This window comes from Mustela nivalis (genome assembly GCF_964662115.1).
Source record: "Mustela nivalis genome assembly, chromosome: 9".
NCBI classification, from domain to species: Eukaryota; Metazoa; Chordata; class Mammalia; order Carnivora; family Mustelidae; genus Mustela; species Mustela nivalis.
In genome coordinates, this window is record NC_139028.1 from 64,505,528 (window position 1) to 64,513,630 (window position 8,103).

Consider the following 8,103-nt stretch of genomic DNA (forward strand, 5'->3'; position numbering starts at 1 on the left):
TGTGTCAAACTCATTGCATGGTGGGTGGATGCAATTAAGATTTATGCATTTCACTATATGAAATTTTTACCTGAAAAATTAAGAAATAATATTTTTCTCTACTTAATGATACACGGAAGTGTTAGGAACCAAGTGTATGGATGTCTGCAACTTACTGTGAATCTATGAAAAAATAAAACAGATTGAGAGATGGATAGAAGAATGGGTGGACAAAAGGTAAAGTGAATATACTAAGATGTTATAATAAACTCTAGGAAAAAATGCTTATCTTTAAAAAAAAAAAAAAGGGCAAATTAGAACTCCCAGTTATGGGACACTTGGGTGGCTCTGTCCTTTAAGCATCTGCCTTTGGCTCAGGTCATAATCCCAGGTCCTGGGATTGAGCCCTGCATCGGGCTTTCTGCTCAGAGAGGAGTTTGATTCTCCCTCTCCTTCTCCCTCTGCACTTCACCCGACTCATGCTCTCTGTGTGTCTCAAATAAATAAAATCTTAAAAAAAAAGTTCCCAGATATTAGAACTAACTCATGGGATCCAGGCTCTCTGGTATGTGCACTCATATAGATCTATTCAGCCTAATTTTAAGTTAAATTAAATTAAATCTTAAAAAATTAAATTAAATCTTCTTCCTCCCTGGTCCAGCACCCTCAAAATCCATTCCCACATGTATTTGCCAGATTTTATTGATATAATTTGAGAAATCTCTTAATTCTTTTAGTGGGAAGGCCTTGTGAATTTGACTTCCTATTTGACCATTAGACATGTTGGGGTCTGATTCTGGTTGTACATACGGAGATAGTGAAGTCAGTGTGATTGGGCATAAAGAAACTTAGTTTCCTCTTACCAGATGATTCCCAGGGGGACATCTTTACATGGTCTTCAAACAAGAGAAAAGTTATCCCATTAGACAGGAAGGGATTCCTGTAGTAGCTGGCTACTTTTACTGGGAGGTTGGGATTGTGACAGAGATCATTAGTTGCCTGCTTGTTTAGATAGCTTCTGACATGGCTCTCAGTGATCCTTGTCTTCTGATTCTCATGTCCTTGTATAATCCCCTCTCCTTGAGTGTGGGAAGGACCTAATAACTTCTTCTAAGGAATAGAATACGGCAAAAGTGAAGTGATGCCATTTCCAAGGTTAGTTTATGAAAGACTGACTTTTCCCTTGCTGGCATTTTGTCTAGCTCTTCTTATATGCTTTCCTTTTTGGAGAGGCCCATATGGCAAGGAACAGAGGGCAACCTCTGGCCAACATCTGGTAAGGACTGACCCCTTCAGTCCAGCAGTTTTGGAGGAACTGAGTCCTGGTAACAACCATGTGAGTGAGCTTGGAAGCAATCTTTCCCTGGTCAAGGTTTCATTTGAGACTGAAGATTTGACCTCTTGACTGCAACCTTATGAGAAGCCCTGAAGCAGAATGTTCAGGTAAGTCACATCTAGATTCATGATCCACAGATATTATGAGATAATAAACGTGTGTTGTTTTAAGCTAATAAATTTGGGGGTAGTTTGTTATGTAGCAGTGGATAACAATACAACTGCCTTCTCTCCTCAGCAACAAAGACTCTACTAGGGACAGGGGAATACTAATGTGTTCAGTTAAAATCTTGCCCTCCTAGTCCCCCATTAAGTTTGATGTGACTAAATGACTAAGCTCAGGCAAAGAAGTAAGTGGAAGTGTTATGTGGAACTTCCAGAAGGTTCCTTATAGGGAGATGTCTCACTGAGAGATGTACTTTTTCTTTTCCTTTTTCCTCATTCTTGCTGCCTAGAACATGGATGTGATGGCTGGATCTCCAGCAGCTATCTAGGACATAAGAACCTAAGTTAGAAACCACACTCTAGGAAATTAAAAAAAAAAAAAAAAAGGAAAGAATGAGAGTCCTTAATGCCCGTGGAGCAGCTACACAAGCACTGGATTCCTTACTTACCTTAAGTGAAGAAGAAATAATCAATTATTTTGCTTACATTGTTGTTATTTTGGATTTTCCCTTATGCGCACCCAACCTAGCCCTAACTTATAGAGAGCTTAGGTTTCTCTTAGCCATCCAAATCTCCAAATCCTTTAATCATGATTCCCATCCTAGCATGTCCCTCTCCTAAACCAACTCTAACTCTCACACAGGAGCAAAGGTTGAGTTTGATTTTTACCCTCTTTCATTCTCTCTCTAAGCTTTCCACAACTCACAACTCCTCACAATCCTTGAATTCCTCATTGCCTTTATACCAATCCCTGACAGTCCCCCAAGTCTATGCTTTTTATGGCTACTTAATTCCAGGTGCCCACTGGTAATAAGTTGATGAACTATTTTGCCATTCAATAATACTCTGTCTCCGACTTTTTACTGCCTTTGGTCCCGACCAGGCAGCACAATTATTCGAGGATTCCAACAGTTCTGATAGTCTGATACTCTCAGCCAATCTAATACCAATTTCTATATTAGAGTCATAGTTACAAGCAACAGAGACTAACTCCATCTTATTTAAACAAAAAATACATTTATTAGGTATTACATTTATAAAAGATATTAGATATCTCAAAGAATTACTGGAATGACTGGAAAACCAAATATAGAGCCCCAGAACTAGAAATACTGCCCTAAGTTAAGCTGCTTTGTTTTCTCCATGTACACAGCCTTGCCACCTCTGCCCCTTGCATAGCTGATGTGGTTGGCACTGAACCCTCACTGCTGCCAAGAACAAGCACTGTAGGAGCCTGCTGTCCTAGAACTAGATCTTGCTGCAAAATTTTGCCCCTGTAGAGAATTCTTGTGGTCCATGAGTCCTCACTACTACAGATTCCTTAGTTTAGTCTGCGATGAGTGTACATGATTGGCTGAGTCTAGGTCAAATGTCTGCATCTTGGTTGTAAGGGAAGTTTAGAAAGCAAGTGTCTGGCATCTGTTATATGGGAATTCCCCTAACTTAGAAAGTGGTTTCAGATGCCAGATGCCAAAAAAAGAATAATGAATTTCAACTCTTTCCTGCTGTCAGGACAGAGTGCCAAGAGTGCCAAGAAGGACTAGGAGAATCACACTTTCCTAATTTCTCTGGATCTTCCCAAATATCTCCATTTGAGCTACAAGACATTCACTGATTCCTAATCAATACATTCACTTTAAGGGGTGGCAGAAAACTTGACTATAGACAACCTGCCAAGCACATGATTATCCTCTTGCTGCAGCCTCCGATTGCTGGCCACAGGCAGATGTTTCTTTACCAGAGTTACAAATTGTCATGCTGTCCCTCATCTACCTGTTCCCTCTTGACGCACCTTCCTGAGGTGGAAAATGTAGACAGTACACACCAATATTTGACCTTTTTCTACTTAACCCTATGATGTTGCAATCACAGGGCAAGGGAAAAAATTGACATCAAGTTCTAAGAGACACATGCAATAGTTTTTCCAGCTACTTTATTATCACCTAACAAGATCATATCATTTCCAGGCTCAGGACTGAGACAGCCTCACTGCCTCCTATCCTACATCAACAGGGCCAGTTCCATATTTTAAGAACTGCTCTTTGCATCATTCCATACCTTATACCAATTTTTTATTTGAATATCTTTATTTGGAAGTGGCAGAAATCCAATTTGAACCAAATGAAACGCAAAGAAGAATGTATTGAATAAAAAAAAATCCATTGAAGGACTGAACAACTAATTTGCAAAAAGAGTAAGGATGTCTTAGGAATCACTGGAACTAGGCTCCTAAATTCTAACATGAGACTCTTTTGCTTCAGCTTTTTATTTATTCTTTCTTCACTGCAGGCCAAGGGCTACAAACATTTCCTAAGATTTATCTTTATAGCTTTAACCATTCAAAAGAGAATGATTCATTTCCCAGTTAGGAAGTAATGATGAGGGACACCTGGATGGCTCAGTCATTAAGTGTCTGCCTTGGGCTCAGGTCACTGGGATCAAGCCCCGCACTGGGCTTCTGCTCAGCGGGAGGCTTGCTTCTCCCTCTCCCATTCTCTCTCTTTGTCAAATAAATAAGTAAAACCTTTTTTTTTTAAGATTTTATTTATTTGACAGACAGAGATCACGAGAAGGCAGAGAAGTTGGCAGAGAGAGGAGGAAGCAGGCTCCCCGCTGAGCAGAGAGCCCGATGTGGGACTCGATCCCAGCACCCTGGGATCATGACCTGAGCCAAAGGCAGAGGCTTTAACCCACTGAGCCACCCAGGTGCCCTAAATAAGTAAAATCTTAAAAAAAGAAAAAAAAAGAAGAAAAGAAGAAGTAATGATGAGGAAATGTTTGTTGACCCATCTTTGGACAAGTACCTATATCTGAACCAATTATGGCTGAGGGTAGGATTATGTAAGAGCAATGATTCCCTGGGTAGCCATGTGGATGGAGGAGACAGTTCCCAAGAGAAGAGTTGTGCTGGGCTGACCACACCATAGATATCCACTATGGCGGCCCTTAGGCAGGTCCCTTCCCACACACAAAAACTTGGATAAGTTTGCCAATGTATGGCATGGTTGGATCAAGCCTTTTTTCCTTCTCCACCCTCCTTTTTAAAAAGATTTTATTTATTTATTTGACACAGAGAGAGAGATCACAAGTAGGCAGAGCAGCAGGCTGAGAGAGGGGGGAAGCAGGCTCCCTACTGAGCAGATAGCCTGACGAGGGGCTCCATCCCAGGACCCTGAGATCATGACCTGAGCTGAAGGCAGAGGCTTAACCCACTGAGCCATCCAGGTGCCCCTTTCTTCTTCCCTTTTTAAAAGAAGAGTCAACTCACCTCACCATCTAAGTGTCATTCTCTTGTCCAGACAACTGAAACGTTCCAGGGATTACTTCCCGCATAGACAAGTATCCATGTGCCCATCAGAGTAGGAGATTCTTTTGTCTTTGTTTTTGTTTTATAAAAATTTTATTTATATATTTATGAGAGAGAGAGAGAGCACAAGCAGGGGGGAGTAGCAGGCAGAGCTGGCAGAGGGAGAAGCAGGCTCCCCGCTTGAGCAAGGAGCCGGATGTGGGACTCAATCCCAGGACCCTGGGATCATTGCTTGAGCCAAAGGCATCCCAGACTAAGAGATTATTAAAGAAAGCATCTAGAATTAATTTATTACCATGTGTCTACTGCCTCATGAAGTTCTACCATAGATCAGACACTCAAAAAATATTTCTAGAACTGGATTAAGACCCTCCTTCATTCTTCAGAGATCCTTGATGGTTGAGCATTTGGGTACCTGAAAAGCACTAATGCTAAAAGCTAAAAACAAAAATAGAAATTGGTAGTACACTGGGTAGCCCAAGGTACTGGTGGGAAGAAAAGCAAAGAATGGTCCAAAGAGTTGTCCCCACAACAGGGAGATGAACAAGAGATTAGTTCTGATAGACAAGTTGGGAGGATATACAGTTGATGTGTTTGCCTCTAACTCTCTCTGGAGCACACAGACATGGCAGGAAAGAAGAGGGATTTGGAAGAAGGATGCTTGTGGAGTTGGTAGATAAATAGGGTGGAGGGGAGTTCAAAAGTCCTCAAGCAGGACCTGACAATGCATTAACTTTCTACTGATAGATAAAGTCCCTTCCTTATTAGAAGTTAGACATGGGGATGCCTGGGTGGCTCAGTTGGTTAAGCCACTGCCTTTGGCTCAGATCATTATCCCAGGGTCCTGGGATCGAGTCCCACATTGGGCTCCTTGCTCAGCAGGGAACCTGCTTCTCTCTCTGCCCCTGTCTGCCACTCTGCCTGCTTGTGCTCTTTCTCTCTCTCTCTCTCTCTCTGACAAATAAATTAAAAAATTAAATCTTTTAAAAAAATAAAGAAGTTAGACATGAATGTGTGATCACAGTTGGCATTCAGTCATGGTTACGTAATATATGACACGAGGATATGGCTTCAGAGGGTGAGAAGATGAGTCTCCACGGTAAGGAGTAGCCACTGCTCCTGCCACTTCCCCATGCCAGAGAAGGGCTGACAGGAGGGCACTGGCTTAATAAATTAGCATGTAGACACTTACTGAGCCTAGGTAAGCCTTACTCAGAGTTCGGAGGGGAGGCTAAGGTCAGAGAGTACTTGTAGAAGTGGGAATAAGGTGGTAGTACTTTGGAATTCTCAGGCTACCATTCTCCAAGTGACCACAGGCAGAAAAAGTTCTCTAAAACATGGGTCCTTCCTCACCCATTCTCATGGCAATTCCACCATCTAGGCTCAGAGTAAGTTCCTGTCAGAGCAGAAGGAAAAATACCCTCCTCAGGTTCCTTTTGGTATGCTGCTCCCTCTGGGGGGGGGGGGGGATCCTCCCGCTTTGACACACTTCCACTGTTTTTAGTTTAACTCTTTCTACAGAACCATTCCTTGGGCCTCAGCCTCTTCCTCTGCAAAAATTAAGAGGTCAGGCTGGGTAATTCTGCTAGGCCCTGATAGCCTCTGAAATCTTGAGGGTAGAGGTGGATGGTGTGGTGCAAAGATAGGGGTTTATGTCCAGAGCTTTTATCCAGGTATCAGGTGTAACAAATCGAGAAGCCTGACCAGAGTGTGGTCTGGGTCTGTGAGTCACCCAGGGCTCAGTCAGCTGGTGAGATGGAGAAGGGGGTATGTGGGTGTGACGGTGGTGGTGCACAAGCGGTATAATAAAAAACCATTTATTTAATGCTTACTATGTGCCAGGTACTACTCAAACACTTATGTACTTTAATTCATCTAATCATTAAAATAAACCCGTTTAAGGTGAGAAAACTGAGGTAGAGAGAGGCTGAACGACTTACTCTAAGTCATAAGCCTGTATGTGGCAGAGTTGAAACCCAGCAACCAGGATCCAGAATCTGTCATCCCTTGTGGAAGTGAAGACATCATGCTCAACACAGACATGTCACAGCAAGATTGCTGGACAGTGTTTTGTGCTAGAGCATCTTTTGTTCCCCCAGAAGTGCACGCATTTGTGGGAAAGAGTTTCAGTTAGGATGAGCTCCCCACATCAGGTCTCAACCACTGGCCTCTTGAGTGTGAGGTCCTTGCAAAGTGTAGCCCACTCTGTTTCCTTCTTCTTTTATGGTGAGTTCTCAGGGAGCCCTCTTTCCTGCCCTGATCTCTCTCTCATACACACACACACTAAACACACACACACACACACACACACACACACACTGCAGCGTGCCTTCCAAAGTCCCCCCACTTCCACCATCTGGAAGACCTGAACCCAGTAGTAGACAGGGTTCAAAGCATTTTTCTGGGAGGTGTCTGTTTCTATGCCAATCAGCAGATGCAAATGGCCGCCTGCAGAGAAAGGAACCTCCAGCTCCACAACCCTGAGCCATGGGAAGGTCAGTTGGTGCCCTGCTAACCCTGTAACATGCATGTAAAAGCAACATTTCTAATCACCACTACCATAATTTGACTACTTGTAACTGTGTCAAGCATTCACAGATTACATATTAGTCAGAGCTTTTAGTTGCAAGAGTCAGAAGCCCAAACTTAAAGTAGTTTAGACAGACAGGGGAATTTTTTGGTTTAATGACGAAACCGTAGAAATAAGAGGGATGGATCATGGTCTCAGAGACCGCTGGAACCAAGGCCTCTTTGCCTCCCCTCATATCTCTGCTTGGCCCTGACTACAAGCTTCATTTGCTCCTTTCCTTCAGTTTTATCACTGGAGAAGGGATAAGGCCCCCAACAAATTCCTTAGATGAAGGAGGACTTTCTTCCACCCAGAAGATTGGCTCAGAGGAAGGAAGTTTCCTATCCCTGGGGAATGAGGGAATGAAGATGGGAGGATGATCCCTTTCCAGAGAGTGGAGAGTAGGAATGAGAGGATGAGGATTCCGTCCCCAGAAACAAGCCACAGTGAGGGGGAGGGGGAGGCAGGCCAGAGCACTGGCACAAGAGGACATTGTGACCAGAATGAGGGCTGGGATTTGATCCTGAGGACAATGGAGAGCCATAACAGTTCTGAGGAGAGCACTTCCGAGTTCTCGATTCTGAGATCCCTTTTTGGGCTCCCTGCAGACAATGTGTCAAAGGCGAGAGGTACACTTCACACACCCGTGGGGAGAATTTTTGAAGCAGTTTTGCTGCCAGTTTTAGAAGTCTATACCTAAAAAGTAATGAGAAAAAACACTTCAAAGAACCCCCCTGGCATGGAGTAG